We start from the raw sequence: 11,569 nt of genomic DNA on the forward strand, positions 1-11,569 counted from the left end.
ACTAGCATGAGTGTGTAAACGTGAATGTAATGTCGGTGAGAGATACGCACTCCCCCAAGCTTAGGATTTTGGCCTAAGTTGGTCTATGCCCAAGGTTCAAAGTGGCCCTCTCCGGTGTATGGAGGAGTGTCCTCTGGGTGCCACTGGTTAGCGATCTCCTCCGGATCCCACTAATAAACAGACTGACAATAAGGATCAAGTGGTGGCTCCGGCTCAGGCTCTGCAGCTGACATCTGGCCCCAGTACGCATGAATGACCTCAGGCAAAATAGGTACGTGCCTGAAAATATGTTAAACAAAGAGGGCGCAGGCAAGGTAATAATCTCGCAATAATTTTTACCAAATATTAATTTGTACTTAAGTATCTTATTCTTATCCTTAACAATAAACTCATGTGCTACCATACTCTTATAATCTAGAACAATAGGAGGCAGCAACTTTTCCTCTTTCTCAAAATTCCTGATAGGTATGTTAAAGTGTGCAGCAAGGCGCGAGGCAAAGATACCTCCGAGGACGGGGCCCTTTGTACGGTTCAGATTTAACCGTTTAGCAACAATAGCATCTAAACTGAAAGTAGTATCCCGAAACATGGCATGGCGCAAAATAACAATATCAGGGGCACTAAGGTTTTCGCAGTTCCCACGACCAATTACACATCTACTAGCAAATATTGCGAAGTAACGCTGAACAGGAAAATGTATGCTAGTGATTCTTGCATCGGAAACTTCCTAGTTTCCCCTATAGCAATCATATCCATAAACCTTTCCACATCGTTACGATGTGGTTCCTCTATGCTGCCCGCAAAGGGTATCATACAAACCCGACAAAAATCATAAAGTGACATCTCCTTATGCTCATCATATAAATAAAATTCCACCGAAGGTGGCGATCTCTTAGCATGGAAATGAAAATTTTGCACAAAAATATTGGTGATTAAGAGATATTGTTCACGCCGGTCGTGGAGGAAGTCGGTGAGGCCTCCACAGTACGAGGGAGATTATATTTGGGCTTCTTGTTCTCTTCACTTTGCTTATCCTTCGAGCTTCGGCTCGATGAGCCCCTCAAAAATCTCTTCATCTTTTTCTGAAAATTCTTGAAATTTTTAGTAACTTAAAATAAAAGTGAACCAAACTCAACAAGATTGATAGCAACCACTCCTACAAGTGCCTAGAGGCCATATGATGCATTAAAAATACTTTTGACCACATAAATTTGACATGCAAGCTCAAGAACAGGGTCACCTAAGCAGCAAAAAATTGCAATAAATAAAGCACTAGAACAAAAACTAATTGGACCATTGGAGGAGTCACGTACCGAAGAACAATCCCCCAAAGCAGTTTTGTGAATGGAGCTTTGAGCAAGGAGGTCGAAAATGGCAGCAAGATGAGCTAGAACACGGGTTTGAGCTGGTGGATGATTTTTTCTGGAGCAAGACGAAGTGTGTGGGTGCAAGGATAAGTGGAGGGGACCCACGTGGGGTCCATGAGGCAGGGGTGCGCGCCTAGGGGGTGGGGGGGGGGGGTGGGCGTGCTCTCCACCCTCGTGGGCACGTGGTGGGTCCCCCTGGTGTGTTCTCGATGCCAGATATTCTCAAATATTCTAGAAAAAATCATACTCCCTCCGTTCCTTGATATAAGTTGTATAGATTTTTTGAGAAAAAGTCCGAAATATAAGGTGTATTGCATTGCACCACTCATTTGGATAATTTTTGTAGGGATTTGATTACATTTCCTTATATCGGGCAAGCTCCTCTATTTCCTCTTGTCAATTAGTCAGGTGTAATCTCGCCCAAAACTTGTGAAATTTTCACTCCACGTGCGTTCTTTAATTTCCGTGCCAAAAACTATACACCCTATATCTAGGAACGGAGGGAGTATTAAATTTTCAGGGCATTTGGAGAACTTTTATTTTCAGGGTATTTTTATTGCAAGGATAATTCAAAAAACAAATAGAAAATATTATTTTTGCTTTATTTAATATAAATAACAGAAGGTAAAAAGAGGGTACAAAGAGTGGTGTTTTCTAAATTCATCCATCTCATGCTCATCAAAAGGAATCCACTAACAAGGTTGATCAAGTCTTGTTAACAAACTCTTTCTGAATAACATGAAGCCGGAGAATTTTCGAATAACACTAGGCTACCTCAACGAGGATATGCATGTCCCCAACAATAAGAATATCATATTTCTTCTTGACAATAGGAAGAGGAAATTCAAAACCTCCAATAGTGATTGTTGAAATATTTCCAATAGAATTGATACTGTGACTTGAGGTTGTCTCCTCGGAAAGTGTACCGTATGCTCATTACTATTAACATGAAAATTGACATTGCCTTTGTTGCAATCAATAACAACCCCTGCAGTATTCAAAAAGGGTCTACCAAGGATAATCGACATACTATCGTCCTCGGGAATATCAGGAATAACAAAGTCCATTAAAATAGTAAGGTTTGCAACCATAACAGGCACATCCTCACAAATACCGACATGTATAGTAGTTGATTTATCAGCCATTTGCAAAGATATTTCAGTAGGTGTCAACTTATTCAAATCAAGTCTACGATATAAAGAGAGAGGCATAACACTAACACCGGCTCCAAGATCACATAAATCGGTTTTAACATAGTTTCTTTTAATGGAGCATGGTATAGTTGGTACTCCTGGATCTCCAAGTTTCTTTGGTATTCCACCCTTAAAAGTGTAATTAGCAAGCATGGTGGAAATTTCAGCTTCCAGTATCTTTCTTTTATTAGTAACAATATCCTTCATGTACTTAGCATAAGGATTCATTTTAAGCATATCAGTCAAACGCATGCGCAAAAAGAGAGGTCTAATCATTTCAGCAAAGCGCTCAAAATCCTCATCATCCTTTTTTCTAGGATGGTTTATTAGGAAAAGGCATGGGTTTCTGAACCCATGGTTCTCTTTCTTTACCGTGCTTCCTAGCAACAAAGTCTCTCTTATCATAACATTGATTCTTTGATTATGGGTTATCAAGATCAACATCAGGTTCAATCTCTACATCATTATTATTACTAGGTTGAGCATCAACATGAACATCATCATTAACATTATCACTAGGTTCATGGTCATTACCAGATTGTGTTTCAGCATCAAAAATAGAAATATCATTGGGATTCTCAGGTGTGTCTACAACAGGTTCACTAGAAGCATGCAAAGTCCTATCGTTTTTCTTCTTCTTCTTCTTAGAAGAAATAGGTGCATCAACATTAGTTCTCTGAGAATCTTGCTCAATTCTCTTACGATGGCCCTCAGGATACAAAGGTTCCTGAGTCATTTTACCCCCTCTAGTCATAACTCTAATAGCATTATCATTTTTCTTATTATTTAATTCATTGAGCAAATCATTCTGAGCCTTAAGTACTTGTTCTACTTGAGTGGTACCATAGAAGCATGTTTACTAATAAGTTTAAGTTCACCTTTAACACTAGCCATATAATCACTCAAGTGTTCAAGCATATCAGCATTGCGTTTCAATTGTCTACCAACATAAGCATTGAAGTTTTCTTGTTTAACAATAAAATTATCAAACTCATCTAAGCATTGGCTAGCAGACTTATAATGAGGGATATCGCCTTCATCAAATCTATAGATAGAATATACCTTTACTACCTATGCGGGTTATCAAGACCATGTATTTCTTCAATAGGTGGTAAATTCTTAACATATTTAGCTTTAATACCTTTTTTCATGGATTTATTTGCCTCTTGCATATCTTCAGGACTGAGAAATAGAATACCCCTTTTCTTCTGAGTTGGCTTATAGGAGTTGGTTCAGGAAGTGTCCAATCATTTTCATTACTCAACATATTATTCAATAGCAATTCAGCTTGATCAACTGTTCTTTCCCTGAAAACACAACCAGCACAACTATCTAGGTGGTCTCTGGAAGCATCGGTTAGTCCATTATAAAAGATATCAAGTATTTCATTTTTCTTGAGAGGATGATCAGGCAAAGCATTAAGTAGTTGGAGAAGCCTCCCCCAAGCTTGTGGGAGACTCTCTTCTTCAATTTGCACAAGATTATATATTTCCCTTAAGGCAGCTTGTTTCTTATGAGCGGGGATATATTTAGCAGAGAAGTAATAAATCATATCCTGGGGACTATGCACACAACCAGGATCAAGAGAATTAAACCATGTGTTAGCATCACCCTTTAATGAGAACGGAAACAACTTAAGGATAAAGTAATAGCGAGTTTTCTCATCATGAGTAAACAGGGTGGCTATATCATTTAATTTAGTAAGATGTGCCACAACAGTTTTAGATTCATAGCCATAAAAAGATCAGATTCAACCAAAGTAATTAACTCAGGATCGACAGAGAAATCATAATCCTTATCAGTAATAAAGATAGGTGAAGTAGCAAAAGCAGGGTCATATTTCATTCTAGCATTCAAAGACTTTTCTTTAAGCTTAGCTAATAATTTCTTAAGATCAGATCTATCATTGCAAGCTAAGAATTCTCTAGCAGTTTCTTCATCCATAACATAAACCTCAGGCACAACAGGCAATTCACATCTAGGGGGAGAATCTTCATCATCACTTTCATCAATATTATCAGTTTTAATAATTTCATTCTCTCTAACCCTAGCAAGTTGTTCATCAAGAAATCCACCTAGTGGCACAATATTATCAAGCATAGAAGTAGTTTCATCATAAGTATCGTGCAAAGTAGAAGTGGCATCATCAATAACATGCGACATATCAGAATGAATAGCAGGTGTAGGTGTCACAAGTTTACTCAAAACAGAAGGTGAATCAAGTGCAGAGCTAGATGGCAGTTCCTTACCTCCCCTCGTAGTTGAGGAAAAATCTTGGTTCTTTGATCTTTCAAGTTCTTCATAGTGATCAGCAGATATAAATCCCAAGTGACTCAAAGAATAGAGCTATGCTCCCCGGCAATGGCGCCAGAAAATAGTCTTGATGACCCATAAGTATAGGGGATCGCAACCGTTTTCGAGGTAGAGTATTCAACCCAAATTTATTGATTCGACACAAGGGGAGCCAAAGAATATTCTCAAGTATTAGCAGCTGAGTTGTCAATTCAACCACACCTGGATAACTTAATATCTGCAGCAAAGTATTTAGTAGCAAAGTAATATGATAGTAGTGGTAACGGTGGCAAAAGTAACGGTAGCAATTTTTGATTTTATAGTGATTGTAACAGTAGAAATGGAAAAGTAAATAAGCAAAGAACAATATATGAAAAGCTCGTAGGCAATGGATCGGTGATGGAGAATTATGTCAGATGCGATCCATCATGCAACAGTTATAAGATAGGGTGACACAGAACTAGCTCCAGTTCATCAATGCAATGTAGGCATGTATTCCGAATATAGTCATAAGTGCTTATGGAAAAGAACTTGCATGACATCTTTTGTCCTACCCTCCCGTGGCAGCGGGGTCCTATTGGAAACTAAGGGATATTAAGGCCTCCTTTTAATAGAGTACCGGACCAAAGCATTAACACATAGCGAATACATGAACTCCTCAAACTACGATCATCACTGGTAAGTATCCTGATTATTGTCACTTCGGGGTTGACGGATCATAACACATAATAGGTGACTATAGACTTGCAAGATAGGATCAAGAACTCACATATATTCATGAAAACGTAATAGGTTCAGATCTAAATTCATGGCACTCGGGCCCTAGTGACAAGCATTAAGCATAGCAAAGTCATAGCAACATCAATCTCAGAACATAGTGGATACTAGGGATCAAACCCTAACAAAACTAACTCGATTACATGATAAATCCCATCCAACCCATCACCGTCCAGCAAGCCTATGATGGAATTACTCACATACGACGGTGAGCATCATGAAATTGGTGATGGAGGAAGGTTGATGATGACGATGGCGACGAATTCCCCTCTCCGGAGCCCAGAACAGAGTCCAGATCAGCCCTCCCGAGAGAGTTTAGGGCTTGGCGGCGGCTCCGTATCGTAAAATGCGATGAATCCTTCTCCCTGATTTTTTTCTCCCCGAACACGAATATATAGAGTTGGAGTTTAGGTCGGAGGAGCACCAGGGGGCCCACGAGGCAGGGGGCGCGCCCAGGGGGGTAGGCGCGCCCCCACCCTCATGGACAGGGTGTGGCCCCCTGGCCTTGATTCTTTCGCCAGTATTTTTATATATTCCAAAAATAATCTCCATTGATTTTCAGGTCATTCCAAGAACTTTTATTTCTGCACAAAAATAACACCATGGCAATTCTACTGAAAATAACGTTAGTTCGGGCTAGTTCCATTCAAATCATGCAAGTTAGAGTCCAAAACAAGGGCAAAAATGTTTGGAAAAGTAGATATGACAGAGACATATCATGCCCTAAGCATGCACCCAAGGATACATATTCGATTTTTCAACCAATTTATATGCACTGGAGCATGTGCACGTAGTTCAAATTTGAATTATGCACATAAGTGCATTGAAAACTTAGTTAATGCATAAAAATGTCCAAACGAACCCCGAAAAATCCCAAAAATTGACACAACACTCCTGCTGTTCTATCTTGACACGAGAAATTTTTTGAAAGCAATAAGAGGCAATGGATATCGTTTCGTCCCCAAAGGTGGGACGTTCCCTACCGAAAACCATCATGCTTGTCGTGAGAAGCTCTGGTTTGTGAGAAGCATATACCCGAACCTGCCCCGAATCGGACAATTTTTTTACCATGGCATGTTGATGCCGCTCCATGATAGCATGCCAAGTTTCATGAATTTCGGACGAGTTTTGGATTTACCAGAATTTAAAAACCAGGCATCTCAACATTCTGTCGGCAATCAACAGTGCCCTGGTGTTTGAATTTCATTCCCGCCTCTTGCATGGGACCTAAGCATGCACCCAAGGACACAGATTAGATTTTTCAACCAAATTTAGTGTACTGGAGCATGTGCTTGTAGTTCAAATTTGAATTATGCACATAAAATGCCTAGAAAACCCAGTTAATGCATAAAAATGTCCAAACGAACCCCGAAAAATCACAAAAATTGACACAACACTCCTGTTGTTCTATGTTGACACTAATTTTTTTAAAGCAATAAGAGGCAATGGATATCATTTCATCCCCAAAGGTGGGACGTTCCCTATTGAAGCCATCGCGGTTGTTATGAGAAGCTTATATCCGAACTTGCCCCAAATGCGACAATTTTTTTACCACGGCATGTTGATGCCGCTCCATTATAGCATGCCATGTTTCATGAATTTCAGACGAGTTTTGGATTTACTAGAATTTAAAACCCAGGCATCTCAATGTTTTGCCGGCAATCAACAGTGCCCTGGTGTTTGAATTTCATTCCCATCTCTTGCATGGGATCTAGAAATTCACCCAAGGACACACATGTGATTTTTCAACCAACTTTAGTACATTGGAGCATGTGCTTGTAGTTCAAATTTGAATTATGCACATAAAATGCCTAGAAAACCAGTTAATGTATAAAAAAAGGCCAAACGAACCCCGAAAAATTCCAAGATTAAACACAACACTCCCGTTGTTCTATGTTGACACTAGAAATTTTTTGAAAGCAATAAGAGGCAATGGATATTGTCCCGTCCCCAAAGGTGGTACGTTCCTTATCGAAACCATCATGCTTGTTGTGAGAAACTCTGGTTTGTGAGAAGCTTATACCCAAACCTGCCCTAAATGGGACAAAATTTTCACCACCGCATGTTGATGCCGCTCCATGATAGCATGCCAAGTTTCATGAATTACAGACGAGTTTTAGATTTACTAGAATTTAAAAACCAGGTATCTCAACGTTTTGCTGGCAATCAACAATGCCCTGGTGTTTGAAAATTCATTCCCATCTCTTGCATGGGACCTAGAAATTCACCCAAGGACACACATGTGATTTTTCAACCAACTTTGGTGCATTGGAGCATGTGATTGTAGTTCAAATTTGAATTATGCAGATAAAATGCCTAGAAAACCCAGTTAATGTATAAAAAAGGCCAAACAAACCCCGAAAAATTCATTCCCATTTATTGCATGGGACCTAAGCATGCACTGAAGGACATACATTTGATTTTTCAACCAATTTGTATGCACCGGAGCATGTGCATGTTGTTTAATTTTGAATTGTGCACATGAAATGGCTAGGAAACCGGTTTAATGTATAAAATGTCCAAACGAACCCTGAATAATTCCAATTCTTTTACGACACACATATAGTTGCATGTTCACTACAGATAAATGGCCTAGCAATTCAAACAGCATCCATTGCCACTGTGACCCCATTTTGTAATTCAAATCAAGTAGATCCCACATAGTTTATTATCACCAACCGTGTGAGATGTAGTACAAAATATCTTGGAGCACCGTCAGTGTATAGTACGCGAGAAGGTGCATCGGCTACAGTCCACAGCCGGCGTGTCAAGCACACTAGCTCACTCGCCAAAAACTCCCGCCTCTGCATCCCTCGCAATCTCAAAAATATCTACCGTCTAGAAGGTTTTAATGTTTGATAGCACACGATTAGTATGTGCGGACCGTGTGCGATGTCTGTTACTCCCGCTCTGCTTCAGTCCCTTGATTCAAAGTTTCAATAGCCCCGGCATTTTACTCCCACCTCTGCATCCCTCGCAATGTCAAAAATATCTGCTCGCTCTTGATCCAAATTTTCAGTAGCCCCGCCTTGTTACTCCCGCCTAGTAAAATTTTCAGTTGCCGCAATATTTCCTCAAACACAACCTTGCCCCCCCTCCACACACACCCCAAAACCTCCGCTCACATAGACACACACAACCCTTGAAACTATTGGTAGGCCGCCGCCATCGCCAGCGCCTACATCCCGAACCTCTGCCTGTGTGCCGGGGAGCTCGAGTAGCCAATGGCCAAAAAGAGGTTTAACACGGCCTTTTCACCCGACACCGGTGAGGTGGCCGCCTAGGTGTCCCCGTCATCCTCCACAGGCCTGACCCGCCGTCGCCGGTCCCCCAATATGCCCGCCGCCGCGCCCCTACGCCGGTTCGAGGACTTCCCCGTCCTCCCTCGGACCCGACAGCCGACGAAGTCCTACCTCGGGGTCCGGCAGCGCCGGTTGCACTACAAAAAAAGACACATCCGTGACATTTTGGGCCGAATGAATTTTTTTTCTGTCATACATATGACACTTCTATGACGATAATGTGACAAAACCTGGTATCATCATAGATGTGGTGGGCTCCTACTTCTATGACAATAAATCATGACAGAAAATGGGCTTTTCGTCCTGGGAGGGCCAGAGACGCAGCTGCATGACATTCTTTGGGCCATCCATGACGGAAAAAACTATGGTAGAAGCGAGGGGGAGGAAAATTTCGGGGAGTTCCCAGTTACGGTGGTAGGTTGGGGGCCGAGCGATGCGCGTTTCTCTCATACACGTACGCATGTGTGTGCGAGGCGTTGGCTCTAACTGAACCCGAGCAAGGCATTGGGCTCTAACTGAACCCGAGTGATTGCATTGCAGGCTACGCGTTACTGAACCCGAGCGATCGATCGATGGCTGTTAACTGAACTCGATCGAGCGATTCCTTCACTACTGCTGCTAACTGAAGCTGATCGATGGGATGAACAGTGAGCATTGTGCGGGGGGGGGGGGGGGGGGGGGGTTGGATGAACAGTGAGCGGTGGCGTTGCCTCTGGATGAACAGGACCCCGTGGTGTGGTGGAGGGCTGGATGAACAGTAGATGGTGGTGGGGTGCCCGTGGAGGGGTGGATGAACAGGACCCCGTGGTGTGGAGGGCTGGATGAACAGTAGACAGTGGAGGGGTGGTTGAACAGGCCCCCGTGGTGTGGAGGGCTGGATGAACAGTAGACGGTGGAGGGGTGCCCGTGGAGGGGTGGTTGAACAGGACCCTGTGGTGTGGAGGGCTGGATGAATAGTAAACGGTGGAGGGGTGGTTGAACAGTAGCCGGTGGAGTAGCGCGCGCTGGAGGCTGGATGAACAGGAGCCCGTGGAGGCTGGAGGAGGTCGACGATGGAGATGAACAGTATCCCGTGGAGTCCCCTTTTGCGGTACGCCACACCCCTCCCGATGAACAGGACCCCGTTTCGACCGTAGTGCTCCAACACAAGTCCGTTTCGTCCGTTTTGCGGTACGCCACACCCCTTCCGATCAACAGGACCCCCGTTTCGACCGTAGGAGGTCCGTTTCCTTCGTTTTGCGGTACGCCAGACTCCTCCCGATCAACAGGATCCCGTTTCGAACGTGGCTGGTCGAACACAAGGCCGTTTCCTCTGTTTTGCGGTACGCCAAGCATCGTTTCCATCGTCTGTTCCGTCCAAGCCCTCCCGATGAACACGACCACGCATTCCGTTCCGACCCAGCCGGTTGGCTCCCACGGTTCCGTTGCCTCCCGATGAACACGACGCACTCCGTTGCCTCCCCATGAACACGACGCATTCCGTTGCCTCCTCATGAACACGACGACGACGCTGCTTCTCCGTTCCGACCAAGCCATGTACATGAGCCCTAGCCATACGTATGCGCGAGTAGGCGTTCGAGACCCCGCCCATATGTACACATACGTGGCCGTATTTTCTTTCTTGCACCCTGGCCGCTGTATGTACGTGTACATGCTACGTGCGCGCCTCTACTACGACACATGCGCGCCTCTACATCGACCAGTATGTACGTACACGTTCGCGACCAGAATGACAACGCTACGTACGCTTCGACCAGGTGGGTCCCGACTGTCAGGCACTTCCTTGCCTGCGAAGATGTAGCTGGTGGGTCCCAGCAGTCAGGGGGCGAATCATTTTGTTTTTTTGCCCGGACGCACTTCCTTCCGTGTGAAGATGTAGCTGGTGGGTCCCAGCAGTCGGGGGCCTGGTGGGTCTCAGCAGTCAAGGGGGCGAATCGTTTTTTTCCAGACGCACTTCCTTGCGTGCGAAGATGTAGCTCGTGGGTCCCAGCAGTCAGGGGGAGAATCATTTTTTTGCGAAATACGGTGGCCCGTCCGGTGGGTCCCCGCTGTCAGGTGGAGGAATAATTATTTTGCGCGTAATAAGGAGGCACTTCCTTGCGGCTGCCGTGGACCCAGCTGTCAGCCTCTCCAAGTACAGTACTCTTTCGATGGAAGTCGGTCATTGACCACGTTGACCACGCCGCGCCGAGAGCACCAGGGCGGTGGTCTGGACGACGGTGAGGCCTAGGAAGGGGACGTCGTAGAGCCGGGGAAGTCGCAGCAGTGGAAGCCCGCGCGGAAAGGAGTATGAGGGTTCACTGGTTCGGCTGCGGTGTGAGGCTGCCGTCGCCGCATAATAACAGGGAGTGTGGGTGAGTAGAGGGATGACCTGGCCAGCAGTGGGGGTAGTACGGGGCGGTGAGGCCTCCGCGGCATCACAGCCGGCCACGGGAGGCAGGAGCACGCGACACGACCGGCGCTGCTTTGGGTGGCTGGAGCAAGAAGACCAGAGATTGAAGAAGCACTACGGCCGTTGGATGGACATCGTACGATCACTGTAGCTAGAATCATTTATATTGACTAAGTTGACAAAGCCCTTGGTACGCGTTAATTTAGTAGGCCCACAGCTCGGATTTGACAGAGAACATATAGCCCA

The sequence above is a fragment of the Triticum aestivum genome, chromosome 4A, assembly GCF_018294505.1.
Source record: "Triticum aestivum cultivar Chinese Spring chromosome 4A, IWGSC CS RefSeq v2.1, whole genome shotgun sequence".
NCBI classification, from domain to species: Eukaryota; Viridiplantae; Streptophyta; class Magnoliopsida; order Poales; family Poaceae; genus Triticum; species Triticum aestivum.